The sequence below is a fragment of the Etheostoma spectabile genome, unplaced genomic scaffold, assembly GCF_008692095.1.
Source record: "Etheostoma spectabile isolate EspeVRDwgs_2016 unplaced genomic scaffold, UIUC_Espe_1.0 scaffold00018611, whole genome shotgun sequence".
Taxonomy (NCBI): domain Eukaryota; kingdom Metazoa; phylum Chordata; class Actinopteri; order Perciformes; family Percidae; genus Etheostoma; species Etheostoma spectabile.
In genome coordinates this window covers 231452-247466 of record NW_022604349.1, presented here as the reverse complement: position 1 = coordinate 247466, position 16015 = coordinate 231452, and the positions used below count along the sequence as shown (strand labels likewise).

Genomic DNA, 16015 nt, shown 5'->3' with positions numbered 1-16015 from the left:
GTCGCCCTCTGCAGGAATTCAGATAGAATGCAGGTTTAAGTTACTTCCGCAGTGGTTGCACTTTTCGAAACCGGATGCTCTGTCCACTTATATTAACGGTCTATGGTATAGACGGGGGCTTGTAGTATGGTGTCTCCGGTGTGGTAAGCAAGATTTTATCGAAAGCCATTCTGAAACAAAAAAAACAAAAAAAGGGAAGAAACAAATTAATATGACAGAAAGACATCAGTAAAATAGCTCCCAGCCTCAGATGGATGGACTATATGCTGTAGGCTTGGCCTATAGCTGCTCCGTCAAATGCGGGATTTTTGCTTTTATGTTCCCGCCACTGATGCTTCTGCTTCATCTCCATCGTTTAATTGTTCTTAATCTCCTTAAATGGCAGCTAATAGCCTTGAGATACCCACACCGGTTTAAGTGGGTAGGAAAATACATTTTTTAATTTAACTTTTATTTTCCCCCATAAACCATGGTAGCTATAGACTCAACTCCTAACACCATATTCTTTGAGTTACACATTCTTTAGCTTAACATCAGACAGGCGCAGTCTCTGTGGCGCAATAGGTCAGCGTAGTCAACTGCTAACCGAAAGGATGGTGGTTCAAGTCCACCCAGGGATGTTTGTTGCTTAAATAACCTGGAGTGAGCCAACTCTGGGATTTATCTTCCTGCAGAAGACCATGGAGCAGCCCAAGATAACCCAAGAGGTCTTATGTCTATTAGAAGGTACAGTTCTACAAACCATGTACATATTAATCTTTGCAGTCATTGGTATGCAGGTCACTTGATGTAATACAAGCAAATACATAAGGCCCCACCCAACAGTTTAGTGATATGTTGCATGCAACTGTATGTCAATGATCAAGCTTGTTGCTGTGACCAAGAGACCACCAGCAAAATGACTGATACATCATCAGTTCCGAAATTTTCTTGGATGCCAAATATTTAAATTCAAAGTCAGAATCCAATTGACATGTAAGAAACATAAAATGCACGTCCAGCTTCTACATTTCCGCATGAGTCAGCTTCCCCAATTTCTGAGTAACAGGAAAATAGCCTGATAAGCAGACATGTGCAGCTCAACCTCAAAAAGCCATAAAGCAAATGCTTGTGGCTTAAAGATCGAGCTCCAGCTCAAAAAAACATCACACAGGTGTAGTCTCTGTGGCGCAATAGGTCAGCGCAGTCGGCTGTTAACCGAAAGGATGGTGGTTCAAGTCCACCCAGGGACGTTTGTTGCTTAAATATCTTGGAGAGAGCCAACTCTGGGATTAATCCTGCAGGAGACCATAGAGCAGCGACACAACACATTCACACTTTTTCTTTAAAGTGCTACCCTTTGAGTCTGCCTTTAATCTGTGACTGTCACAGATTGACAAGCTCATGGCAAATTTATAGTTTGCCGAGTGCTGATGGTTTTTCACATGTCTACAGAATATTCCTAATTCTGTGTTGTATGATGGTAGCTATTGACTCAACTCCTAACTTTCTTTGAGTTACACACTCTTTTGCTAAGGTCTCATACACTAAATAGGATGAATTCAATGAAATGTCACATTACAGAAAGCAATAATACTACTGCAAAGTAAGGCCCTGAGGCAAATCTTTGCTGGACATCCCGATGGTTTTAAGTGGCCAAACCCTGAAGCCAAGGCAAAAAACTGCTCTCCATAAATGCTGGAGACACTGAATTTTCCACCAGAACTAGAGCTAAATGTGGTTAACGTTGAATTAAATTAACCACACGTCTTTTTTAGCTAAAAAAACTACAAAGATTATTTTTTTCCCTTTCCATCCACCACATTAACGTTACTTAAAGACGCTTTTACTGTCACCCAACATATAGAATGGGTGTTTTTTTTGTGTGTGTTTTTTAAAGACATAGCTTAAATGTTAACTAGATGGACAATGTAAAGATAACGGTTTAATGTTAACTTTACCTCCACTAATATAACTGCGTACCCTATACTAGGCCTATAATTTAGCTGTAATAAGTTTTGCTTAATCATTCTAAAACACTGACAAACCAACCAACAGAATCGAGAACATAACGTTAGCATTAACCGGAGGTAATGTTAGCCAAAATGCAGCAACAGCTAGCTCAAAAGCTAGCAGCAACCGACCTTAAACTTCCAGAATATGGGTTACATTGTATTTCAGGCAATGGTCTGACAGTAAAGTAAAAAAGGTGTCCTGAACAGCGCATATAGAACGAGTTGTGTTAGCTTTACCGAACGTCGTATTATAGCTAGCTAATCCTAATTTTCCCCTGGGGGGGGGAAGCTAGTTAACAGCTAGCTCTAGCCTAGCTATGACACAGGTTGGTAAGCTAACGTCGCCGCTTGCTAAGGCTATCAGCAGAGATTTTAATGTCACAGAATTATTAAAGGTTGATCTTACCTTGACGCTGCTCCAGCTCTCTCTGAGTAGTGTGTGTGACCGGACTCTGCTGCACACGGACCAAAGCGGTCCTCCTTTGATGTCTCGAGCCGCTACTTCTTTCAACACCTTTGAAGTATCTACCCGCTATTCTTTAGAAGTCGTGAGGTCAGAGGTCAAATATGGCGGTCAAGCATTTATATCCATAATCCCTTTCTTGTTTGTCTCTACAACTCTCAATAAGTTATTTACACTGCTGAAAGCATGTCACATTTTTTAAATTACATTTACTGCTAAAAGCATAATAAATAAAATGTAAAATATCTCTATAAAATGAAATAATTTAATTTATAGAGATATTTTATTTTTCCATTTCATTTTTAATGATTCTATAACATAAACTAAATATTTTATTTAAGTCTGTCTTATTCAACTACAGTAGCACTACTGCTGTTGTTTTACAGCAGACTACCGCAAATTCAAAAAATACAGTAAATCACTGTAAATTAAATGTTACTACCCATAATGCAATGCATATTACAGTAATGAACCGCAAAAGAAAATTATGGTATTTTACTGGTTATTTTGTGGTAAGTAGCTGTAGAAATACAGTAAAGTCTAACAGTGTACCGCAAACTCAAAATATAGAGTAAATCACTGTAAATGAAATGGTAATACCCATAATGCAATGTTTATTACAGTAATGAACTGAAAAAGAAAGTCATGGTATTTTACTGGGCATTTTGTGGTAATTAAATGTAGAAATTACAGCAAAGTCCAACAGTGTAGGGTACGTATGCAACTACAGCTCTGATTTAATACAAGATCAATTTTGGAGATTGTACAGATCTTTCTGCAGACCTTCACCAGCTAAATACCGATTCCCATACCAAGAGTTGAACCCGGGCCACCTGGGTGAAAACCATGAATCCTAACCGCTAGACCACATGGGACTGGGATTTCATGAATCAATTCATAGTCTGGCTGGAAACAGGCCTTCTCATGAACCTGAATGAAGAAGCTTCTTAAGTAAGTTTTATCTTGAAGCTTTTGAGTGTTGTTTAGGTTTTTATCTGCTTTAACTATTACCGGACAGCGGGGGCACGGAGCAGAGCAGAGCGGCCGTTAGGGAGGAATCCTCCTCCGTGTTCAGCTCCATTTTGAACTGGCAGTAAAAAATTAAGAAATGTTGACAGGTTGATTTCTGTTAATAACAAACAACTATGCTCTTACATAACTTGCACCATTATGCCACTTGCATACTTAGGTAAAACAGAACTACCTCAGCCATTTATTGGCCTGATTTTGAACTATTTTATTATATTGACTGTCTACTGTATGCACAACTGCACATTTCAACTCAAATTTTGCTGCTCTTATTTTCTTCATTGTATGTTCCTTCTTATTTTCACTTTTACTTTTTATATTGTTTACTTGAATATTATGTTTGTCTGTGACCTAATGGTTAAAATATGTCTTGTTTTCACAGTGGGAAAGAAGGAAACACAATTTTGATCTCTTTGTATGTCATGACATGTAAAGAAATTGACAATAAAGCAGACTTTGACTTTGACTTTGAACTATACTGAAAATATATATATGAAAAGCCGTCTTGGTTCATCTTTCCACTGTTCCTCCAATCACCACTCTGGTCTGGTTGGAAACTAAAGGATCTAAACTAAAAGGATGTTCCTCTTTAACAAAAGGTCTATCTCTGTTGGGATCCATCCCATAATGTTGTCACACACTTAGAATAATGATCTGAGTCTGTCAGCAGCAACAACACAACCTTTAGTGGACGCTGACTTTACCTTTAAATTAGGAGTTTAAACAGAGACACAACAGGAAGAATAAATCCATCAAATCAAGTCCCCAATAATCAGCATGTGGCCTTGTTTTATTTCAGGTAGTCAGCATGGAGCTGTTCCACATTCCCAGACATTTAAAACAAGTCAATCATTGGCGTTATTCTACGAGTCAGATGAATAAATCAGCTGTTTGCTATTTGAGCTGCTCTGTTTCCTGCTGCTCCGTCATTCTTTAGTGTCCTCTGGAAACAGGTTGCTGTCCTTTATGTGTCTTTTGGAGGACATCATCAGTGTCTTTGCTTTAGTCTGAAGAAACTCCAACAGATTTAAAACCACATGCAGTCACAGAAAATACAAACAGGGAATAGAAAATGTCAGACAAAGAATATGAAATGAAAAGTCCCCAAAGTAGGAAAATATAATGTTAATCTACCAAACAACAATAACTGGAGAGCATCCAATTAAACATGGCCGACTCCAGTATGTTAGTAATGAAGAGAGGAATGTTTGGACATATTACAGATTAATTTTATTTTTATTTAACCTTTATTTAACCAGGAACTCTCCCATTGAGCTCCAGTAACTCTTCTTCCAGGGAGTCCTGCCAAGACAGGCGGCAATAAGTTTCATAATACATAAAAGACAGGACAATGGTTCCATACTACACCACAAATCTCTATAGATACTACAACACAAACAAGACATTACACTTAACTTAAGCTAATGCAGACATACAACTTAAAAACAGGTTCCACCGAGATTTGAACTCAGATCGCTGGATTCAGAGTCCAGAGTGCTAACCATTACACCATGGAACCTTAAAAAGTGTTGCAAGGGTTTGCTAGGCAGTTTCTTTCATAATATCCACATGTATGATATTGAAGATACACAACAATCACAACGAAGATGAAAAAGCAACAATTACTGGCCAACTTAAGTCATTTAGTTAGCTAAGCATTCAGAGGATGAGGGAAAAAGCAAGTCAAGAACAGGTTTTGAAGGACTTGCCACAGACAGTGAATGCAGCAGTAGATATGTCTACTGTGTACAAACACATGGTAACTTTACATCTGATGACAATAAAGATGCTAACACAAAGCTTTACTTGCAACTGCATTTCTTGCGCACATTCATGTCAGCTTGAATACAAAGAACTAATACGTTTTTTATTCCCAATATCATGTCTCAGACATTAGTTCCAGATGAAAACACTAGCTGTCAGAAGCGGGATTAGAACCCACGCCTCCAGTGGACAATGCGACCTGAACGCAGCGCCTTGGACCGCTCAGCCATCCTGACTAATCCAACAGATCTATATGGGCGTGCATGGAGACATGGAAGAAAGTCACCAGGGTGGCAATGTGCTTGACAATGGCAATACATTGCGCAGGATGTGAAGGCAATGTGCAATACGGGCTAAATCCTATGCTGGGAATCAAGATCCACCAATGTTTCTGTCCACAATGTCCACCTGAATCCAGAAATGTCCCTGCCAGATGGGAAATAGACTGATAATTGTGCAATTATCTTCAAAATGTCCAACTGAGTCCACAAATACACCTGCCAGATGGGAAATAAACTGAAAACTGTCTTTATAGTCTAAACGTGTCAAATATTGCCATACAATGCCCACATTGAGTCCAGATGTGTACGTTGTGGTTCCTGATTCATGCTATAACCCCAAAAGTGACAACTAGGCCAAGGGCAACTGGATTTGGTAAAAGGTCCTCCACAGATGCTTTGTCTCTCATCCAAGATACTTTTTTAGTGTTTTTTTTACAAAGAAAGGGTTGGACACAGTGCCCACTCCCACACCCATATCTGACAATTGAAAGCTGTGGGGAAAGGGGGGTTCCAAAGCTAATAGACCATTCAACAAGCAGTTCTGATGCACTATACTGGTCCATTCAGGGTGAGCACTGTATACTCTGACTGCAGCAACAAAAGTTCCAATTTCAGTGATACCTAATTTTTATGGTGATTACGAGACTGAATGCAAAGTGTGTATCCTCCATGTAACTCAAAGCCTATCCCTTACAGTCAATACTGTCAAATTTGGAGCTTCTTCCTATTACATTAACGACCAGGTGACCAACATACTGTTTACAGTCTAAATGGCCAACCCTCTGAACCCGAGAGACTCGCCCACAAGCAAAAACAGCACCTCTGATTCATAGTTTAATCATTTAATAACCATAAAAGCTCACCCTGGCCACCATCAAAGATAAAATTTGGACCTCCAGAAACTTGCTGGTAAGAAAGCACATGCAGATCCCCCCGTGGCTGTGATCAGGATGCTGCAATATCTAAGTAGTATGTGTTTCATGATTGTACTTTTGTTTTTGAATGGTAAATGAACAACTGTGCTGGAATTTGTAATCAAAAACATGACTTTTCCTATTTTAACAAACTGTTTTGATCACTTGAGGTATTTCAGTGAAGTCTTTGGTCTTGGACAGTTACCTTGCAATCTAAAACTGTATATCCTATTGTCTCTGGAACAATAGTTGGCAGTTGGAGGAGTAATGGCTCTTTACAGTGAATATGCAAAAGAAGATGTTCACAAATTCAGCCCAGGTAAATGCTCAGCCCATATTCACACAGACCTAAACCTACTCACTTAATGCTGGTTATAATATTCTAAACTCAACAATGCCAGAGAAAAATGACAAAGAGTGATAAAATTTTTTAGTATGTAAGTATTGGCTTTTTCCTTGCAAACGTTTTGTTCCAATAACATTAACAAGCATACCGTTAGTTACGTTCCTTGTGTTTGTAACGATTTGGGGAAGTGCTATTTGCAGGTAGTGTGGCCGAGCGGTCTAAGGCGCTGGATTTAGGCTCCAGTCTCTCTGGAGGTGTGGGTTCAGATCCCACCACTGCCATTTGCTGAAATGTTACATACATTGGCACACTCCTTGCTGAGGATTGCCTAAACCGTCCTTTCCAGCACCTTGGAGTAGAGTTTACCAAGGAGCCTAGTGCAGCCTGAGCATAGTAATACTCCTGTAATGGGCAGATGCCGTTCTTCTTGAAGAGGGGAACCACCACCCTGGTCTGCCACTCCTTAGGCACTGCCACAGACCTCCACGCAATGTTGAAGAGGTATGTCAACCAAGACAGCCTCTCCTTACAATATTTCTCAACAAATTTAATCAATCCCTGGGGCTTTGCCACTGTGGAGTTCTTTAAACAGTAAAACCAAGGATATTTTCACTACTGTAAAACTAAGTTACAGTAAGGGTATTATACTGTAAAAAAACATGTAATCAGGAAGTTAAAGCACGTTGCCAGTAAGTTAACGCAAATTTACAAAAAAAAAGTCTAACAGTGTTCAGACAAACCTCATTGACTTTCTTTCTTGTAAAAAACACAACTTCCTGGACTTTCTTTACTCGTCTATTATTGTCCCTTGCTTCGAAATTCCCATTTTTCATGGGCTGAATCTCAACTAGCACTGACTCTGCAGAGAGAGCCAATCAGAGCTGATCAGCAACAGCTGTGCTACCTGCATGATGGTTTTTAACCTGGCATGTAGCACAGGAACCAGTTTCTCTTGGTGACTGGAGTGATGGGAGCTGTTTGGGTCTTTGTTGTTTGTGTGCTGACTGTTTGGATTAACAAAGGTTGTTACATTTCTTCTGTTATGAAGCTTGTATTCAGATATGTAGTGGAGTATAGCAAATGTAAAGAGTAGGGTAAATTACTCAATGACTGAAATTAAATTTAGCTGGAATAAGTTCATGATATGTGGTGTCAAACAGCAGAAACATTTGATTAACAGCAGTTGCATTGTCCTTAGGCTTGAGTTTGCCAGTTGGCAGCACAAATGAAAGACATGATGATGAGCTGCAGAGGAGAATGATTAGAGGTAAGAGCGTTAGTGACAGAATCTTTCAAGAGCTACTTACGGACACTAACTGAATTTATTTTGTGCTACAGATGTGTCTCCCAATGATATCTCCATGAAGAGGGCCTTTGCACTTCTCCAGTCAATGGAGTCCAAGTTGATGCAAGCCGCTAAAGAAGGTGAGCAGGTTCTATGAAACCATATTGGGAAAATGTTGCAATTGTATTTACAGCTGAGGTTCTTTGTGGCACAATGTAGTAAATTAAGGTTAAGTTGTCTAGCTTTTTAGATTGGGGATTCCGACCCATGTTTGATTTAAGCTATTTTGACCATTCAATGTGGGTATAAAGCTGGCTTCTCAAATTATTCAGACATTTATATAGTCAGTCAGCCAACTTAAGGTAAGGTAGCTCTGTAGGGATCGTGGAAGTTCCCAAAAAAGTGAATGCAGCACATGAACACAACTGCTGTGCTAGCTAAATCTAAACACAGATTCTGTAATGTAAACAAACTCCACTGGCCTAATTACCAATTAAATGTTTTGGAGAGGTCAAGTCTTAAAAGGAAGTCTTAATACTTGCTTTATTGTTCAATCAAAAACAAAGAAGCCTTAATGGTAAATTCTTTACAGTATTAATGTCAAGGGTAGTTGGGACTTAATGATTTCTACATATTTTCAGCACAACTGGAAACCAATGAAGTGGAAGCTGAGGCAGCTATTAAAAAACTTGCAGATGTTCAATTGCCCCTGAACGCACCAAAACTGCTCAAAACCAACCAGACGCTGGGCGACCAGGCTGCCAACCAGACGCTGGGCGACCAGGCTGCCAACCAGACGCTGGGCGACCAGGCTGCCAACCAGACGCTGGGCGACCAGGCTGCCAACCAGACGCTGGGCGACCAGGCTGCCAACCAGACGCTGGGCGACCAGGCTGCCAACCAGACGCTGGGCGACCAGGCTGCCAACCAGACGCTGGGCGACCAGGCTGCCAACCAGACGCTGGGCGACCAGGCTGCCAACCTGACGCTGGGCGACCAGGCTGCCAACCTGACGCTGGGCGACCAGGCTGCCAACCTGACGCGCCTTTGACATGTTTCTGCATGTACCTACTTATATCTGTGGTGATATTAAACTGAACTGATTTTACCATACTTCTCTGATAAATTGTAAGCAATGAATGATTTAATCTGCCAGGAAGCACAACTGTTTCTTTTTGCCATTTCTTTATGCATGCCTCCAAACTAAAACAATTGCACAAAAAGGTCACTTCGGGATCAACACTTCAAATTTTACATGTTAAGTTTCTTTATCAGAAATTAGTTTCTATTAACAAAAAACATGGGTTTAAAATTTTATATTTATGAATTTTAGGGTTTTAAATACATAGTGATTAGTTTTCCTAGGTCAATTTTTGACCTGTTGGTCCAATGGATTACTACTGTGCTTTACAGCAGATGAGCACATGTGAAGACCCACTAAAAAACCTGCACACATACACGGCCCCCACAAACCCAATCATACAACCTATATACAGAATGAGTTTTGCAAAAATGAATGCAACACATGCAGTTGCAATTATGAAGTAAAATGTAATGAACAAGAGTTTCATACTTAAAACTTTCTTTTCTGGGAATATCACAGAATGCAGTGCGATCAGTTGAGGAGTTGTATTCAATCAGAGTACAGGTTATCCGATAGCACAACAAGGACTTTAAATGTATATTGTATTACACTCAGGTTTTTATGGGTGTTACAGCAAGTATGAGAACTGTAGTTTCGATTTTTATAGACGAAATAAACTTGACTTGTCATTAAGTTCACTCTTCAGCAAATGTAGACATTTCACTTTGATAAACATGAACACACTTAATACTGCTCCAAAGCATACCAATTAGCAGAGGATGGTTTTGATCCATCGACCTCTGGGTTATGGGCCCAGCACGCTCCCGCTGCGCCACTCTGCTCTGCTGTTTAAGCTCAGGGGCTGGATAATCTGGGAGTGACATTTCGAGGAAAGGTTTGGGAACCGGTGGCAACCAATCAACCAACAGCAACATTTGGTAGACCTTGACACTATTTTTTATGTGATATTCCTGATTTCTCTGTCCTTAAATTGGTGCTTTCTGCTGTCAAATTCTGTTTTTGTGTTAAAACGGGTCTGTTTCTTTTTTTTAAGTACATACTTGGCCTACATTTTGAATTGCATGCAGGTATACATGCATACAGTGGTATGCATTCGTTTAGGAACCCATGCTGAAGTTGACTAAAAGAGGAATTAAAAAAAATCATCTTTTGGAAAGTGATCTTAATGCCTTGATTTTAAAAAAGTAAAATCTGAATGTAAAAGCTGTTCATAACCATGGGCATGACAATCTGTGAATCACACTGTGAGGGATGGTAAGGGAACATGTGGCAGCCAAGGTTCCAACAGCTTACGGGTTGTAAAGTTAAACATTTGGTAGACTTTACAACTATCTTTTATGTGAGCTTCCTGATTTCTCACACCTTGATTATTCACATGTTGCCTCTTATCATTTTAGTTTGGACACCCAGTGAGGCTTACCCCGAGGGTTTGGACTGGGTCGACTAGGGTTTTCTGCTGCTCTCGATCAGACCGCTGTACCCACTCTGATTTCTCTTCAGAACACACAAGTCTTTCGCCTTTTACTAAAGACTTCCTTGAAGGGGAACCCCCCGATGAGATGAAACTCTTTTTGGTGGGCTTTGCTGTTTGGCCGAGCCTTTGGTACTTGTGAAAATTAAGCAGCTCCAATCGCGTCCTGCAGGTGTTTCTGGCTCTGGAGCTGTGGAGTCTGGATCTGTGGTTGGAGACAACTGCTGCCTCCATGTTCCTGATTCTTGTGAAGTGAATGCAAAATCTCTGAATGCCTAGAGGGAGTCCCTTTAAATTTGGCATACATAACCACTTGGAGTCGCGGATGAACTGATTTTGGTTTTGGAAGTCAAAGGTCAAGGTTACTGTTTCATTATGTCTCCAGAACTGTATATGTATTTTTTCTGAACTGGTGTACGTGGTTAATGTAAATCCCCAGTGACCTAATGGATAAGGCACTGGCCTCCTAAGCTAGGGATTGTGGGTTCAAGTCCCATCAGGGGTGATTTTCAGCAGAGTGGCGCAGCGGAAGCGTGCTGGGCCCATAACCCAGAGGTCGCTGCATTGAAACCACCTTCCGCTGGTCTCCTTTGCTGGTGACATAACGTTAGACACTCTAAAACATGAGGAATATCATGTTCTGGCAGTCTACTGTCCATTTTGCCAAATTAACATCCACTACCCGGTCAGGACCCTGTAGTAATATGACTTTCCAGTGATGTGATTGGTAAGTGGTTGGGCTGTATACAGGTTTTGATCATATCCATCGGTTGCATGGACGGGACTTCAATACCCCGGTTCCCCCGCATGATCGCTCTCTTGTCTTTGTTGTTTGATGACTATTTGGGCTCACACCTAAACACACCCGAAGCATCTCAGCCAAAAATCCCGCTGCACCTCAAAGTGCTCTCAAGCACTCCCAGCTGTGCGTTTGCAAAAGAGCGCCTTGTTTTCTTGTAGCTTGGAAAAGGCTTTAGCTTATGACAAGGTAAACTAATTGCATCATTGTGCTACTCATTAGTGTGCTCACTTTAGTTATGGATTGAAGCACATCCTTAGAGCTAATGGCCCTCATTTATCAACCTAATGTAGGAACCAGTACAGATATGAGCGCAGAAATCCTCTTACGACAGGCTTCACGTGAGATTCATGAAACATTCGTATCACACCAATCAAAGCATACGAATGATCGTACATTGATAAAGGCAGCGGCTGGAAACGATTGTAATTAAAATATCACGCAAAAATAATTTCACTGGAGTTAGTTATTATTTTTGCGTCATCAATTGGATGGGAAAATACACAGACTTCTCACCAAATCACACTTGAATTCATATCTTGGTACTCGGTCAGAATCTTATTAACCTGGAGTCCCAGTCTCTGTCAATATAAATAGGCTATATGTTGTTGGTCTATTGGCAGACAGCCATTTAAAATATAGGCAATGGCATATAAAGAATAAAGAACAAAGAGTCTTTTTTCCATGTCCACTGTAGTTTCTCAGCGTGCTCTGTCTGGTCCAGGTAGCTTTGTCATTTATAAGGCTACTTTTACTTTTGTACTTTAAGTCAATTTCTAAGCCTGTACTTTGTTACTTTTACTTGAGTAAAGAAGTTAAATCAATACTTCTACTTTTATTTTAGTTTTAGTATTTGTTAACACAATTATCTGTACTTCTATTTGAGTATGGGCATTGAGTACTTTTGCCATCTCTGACGGTCATTGGTATGCAGGTCACTTGATGTAATACAAGCAAATACATAAGGCCCCACCCAACAGTTTTGTGATACGTGGCGTGTAACTGTATGTCAATGTTCAAGCTTGTTGCTGTGACCAAGAAACCACCAGCAAAATGACTGATACATCATCAGTTCCGAAATTTTGTTGGATGCCAAATACTTGAATTCAAAGTCAGAATCCAATTGACATGTAAGAACAATACAATGCACGTCCAGCTTCTACATTTCCGCATGAGTCAGCTTCCCCAATTTCTGAGTAACAGGAAAATAGCCTGATAAGCAGACATGTGCAGCTCAACCTCAAAAAGTCATAAAGCAAATGCTTGTGGCTTAAAGATCGAGTTCCCGCTCATAAAACATCAGACAGGAGCAGTCTCTGTGGCGCAATAGGTCAGCGCAGTCGGCTGTTAACTGAAAGGATGGTGGTTCAAGTCCACCCAGGGACGTTTGTTGCTTAAATAACCTGGAGTGAGCCGACTCCGGGGTTTATCCTTCTGCAGGAGACCATAGAGTAGCCCAAAGACAACCCAAGTGGCCTTACCTCAATTAGAAGGTACAGTTCTGCAGACCATGTACATATTAATCTTTATGGTCATCAAAGATGGGAAGTAATGAAGTACAAATACTCAGTTATCAGGAGTGATTGTGAGTCCATGTCAGAGAATAGCGCGGACACACGCCTCACACCGCGAGCGGGCACGCACGCCACACAGAGACAAAAGTGAGAGAAAAGAATAAGAGACAAGCTGTCTGGAGGATAATCAGCTGAGATTGTGTGCATCCTTGAGAACTGTAAGTCATAGAACTGATGTTGCCAGTTCATTTAAGCCTGTTGTTGTATTGAGTTTTGTGAGTTTGGAGAGAGGGCATGTGATGAAAGTGAGGGCTCTGACACAGAGAGGGATATTCCTGAGGGTGAGGAGGATGAAGAAGAGGGTGAAGAGCATGAAAAAGAAAGTGAGGAAGAAGAAAACATAAATGGGACAGAGAGAGGAACAGCCAGAGGGACAGCAAGTGGATCCATGTGGATCAAGTACTGCACCATCAGGTTTGTGATGAAGAAGGTTCTTACTATTTTCAAAGCAGTGCAATTACGATTTCATTGTAGGTCTGCTGTGTGTCCTTAAAATGGTGCTTTCTGCTGGAAAAAAATTTTTTGGTGTCAATACAACTCTGTTTCTTTTTTTTAAGTACATACTTGGCCTACATTTTGAAATGCATGCAGGTATACATGCATACAGTGGTATGCATGCGTTCAGGAACCCATGCTGAAGTTGACTAAAAAGAGGAATTAAAAAAATCATCTTTAGGAAATTGAGCTTAATGCCTTAATTTAATAAAAAGGAGAAATCCAACCTTTAAGGACAGTAGCATCATTACCCAGTGATGGTAGTATAGTGGTGAACATAGCTGCCTTCCAAGCAGTTGACCTGGGTTTGGTTCCCAGCCATCACAGCAGTTTTAGTTGTGTGGTTACGTGCTTTATTTGTCTAGAAGTAACCAGAAAGGTTACTCACCCAACCCGCTTTCATAAAACATTAGAGCTCTGTTATGGTACAATTAAGGGAGCATATTAATCAATCAAGCTCCCTCCACGAGGATCCACAGAGACAGGCAGTGCACTACGATTTGCACTTTGCCCGTGTCTGGTAATGACTACTAACCAATGAATTTAGGCTCCAGTCTCTCTGGAGGCGTGGGTTCAAATCCCACCACTGCCATTTGCATGAATTACATAGCTGGAAGGTAACCAACGCGATGTCTTACAGCTGTGTCATTTGGGCTGAAGGGTTAGTGAGGTAGCTACAATTATCCATCAATCACCTTGCCGAGATCCTTGTTAACCTGAGGATCAACGATGGTGAAACCTTCCTTTCCAGCACTTTGTAGTAGAAAATTAACAAATAATTGTGATAATCATCCATATTGATCAAACTAATCATGATCATCATCTTGGCCATAATCGTGCAGCCCAAAGAGATCTAGGGTTTTATCAAACCAGGTTGTGCAAGTAACCTTTCTGCTGAATTCTTGTAAAAAAAAAAAAAAAGCAAGTAACACAACTCAAAGAAAACTGCTGCAATGGCTGGGAATCAAACCCAGGTCAACTGCTTGAAAGGCAGCTATGCTCACCACTATACCACCATAACTGGGCAATACAATGTTCACTTCAAATCTGGTAATACATCTGGGTATTAAGACCCAAGAAAGAATTAAGAAAATGCACTCTAATTATCACATTAACAAGAATGGGAAGTGCATGTGTGCTGGCTGCTGTCTGCTGTCTGCTAGCTCCCTTCGATAGCTCAGTTGGTAGAGCGGAGGACTGTAGAGGCATAAGGCTGAAATCCTTAGGTCACTGGTTCAAATCTGGCTCGAAGGAGAAGTTTTTTTTCCAGAGTTTCCCTTCTGGGATCAATAAAGTATTTCTGATTCTGATGTAGAGATGGACAGACGACCCAAAAGCATAATACTTCTTGCCGAGACATAACAGGAAACAAAAAAAAGAGGTGGGGTAGATATGAGCGCAGAAATCCTTTTACGACAGGCTTTACGTGATATTCATGAAACGTTTGTATCAAGCCAATCAGAGCGTAAGAATGATCGTACATTGATAAATGCAGCGGCTGGAAAGCAACTTGATTTTGCCACTAAGAAGTGATAGTAGTATTGTGATGAATTTGCCTTGCTGAATTTGCCTTATTACTAAACCGATTGGAAAACTGGGTAGGACTTTCTGGCTCAGTACTAAACTGGTTTGAAACCTACTTACAGAATAGGGATTACTTTGTGACAATAGGTAATTATACATCCGAGCATACAAATATGACGTGTGGAGTTCCCCAAGGCTCTATTCTGGGGCCTCTTCTGTTTAACATCTACATGCTCCCACTGGCCCAGATTATGGAGAACAACAAAATAAGGTACCATAGTTATGCGGACGACACACAAATTTACATAACCTTATCGCCAGGGGACTATAGTCAAATACAAAAACTGACTAAGTGCATTGAACAAATTAACGGCTGGATGTGCCAGAACTTTCTGAAATTAAATGAAGGAAAAACTGAGGTGGTTGTATTTGGAGCAAAAGAGAAACGATTAAAAGTCTGCGCTCAGCTTCAAACCACAATGTTAAAAACAACAGACAAAGCCAGAAATCTTGGTGTAGTCATGGACTCAGACCTGAATTTTAACAGCCACATTAAGACAATTACAAAGTCAGCCTACTATCACCTTAAGAATATATCAAGGGTTAAAGGACTTATGTGTCAACAGGATTTGGAAAAACTTGTCCATGCCTTTATCTTCAGTAGACTTGACTACTGTAACGGGGTCTTTACAGGTCTCCCTAAAAAATCAATCAGACAGCTGCAGCTGATTCAGAACGCTGCTGCTCGAGTCCTCACTAAGACCAAGAGACTGGATCACATCACTCCAGTTCTGAAGTCTTTACACTGGCTTCCTGTACCTCAAAGAATTGATTTCAAAGTACTTTAGCTAGTTTATAAATCACTAAACGGTTTAGGGCCAAAATACATTTCTGATCTGCTACTACACTATGACCCCCCCCCAGACCTCTCAGGTCATCTGGGACAGGTCTACTTTCTGTCCCCAGTGTCA

General features: G+C 40.6%; 4 non-coding genes and 1 pseudogene across 4 annotated transcripts; 3 read left to right on the top strand and 2 right to left on the bottom strand.

Annotated features, from left to right (window-relative positions):
* LOC116681310 (zinc finger protein 235-like) overlaps nt 1-16015 on the bottom strand; it is a 58271-nt pseudogene that overhangs the window by 37165 nt on the left and 5091 nt on the right.
* trnan-guu (transfer RNA asparagine (anticodon GUU)) lies at nt 1159-1232 on the top strand. Its single transcript has one exon. It is a non-coding gene; the product is annotated as a tRNA-Asn (tRNA).
* On the bottom strand, nt 4934-5005 carry trnaq-cug (transfer RNA glutamine (anticodon CUG)). Its single transcript has one exon. It is a non-coding gene; the product is annotated as a tRNA-Gln (tRNA).
* On the top strand, nt 6991-7072 carry trnal-uag (transfer RNA leucine (anticodon UAG)). Its single transcript has one exon. It is a non-coding gene; the product is annotated as a tRNA-Leu (tRNA).
* Nucleotides 10662-10779, top strand: LOC116681322 (U5 spliceosomal RNA). Its single transcript, XR_004330005.1, has one exon. It is a non-coding gene; the product is annotated as a U5 spliceosomal RNA (small nuclear RNA).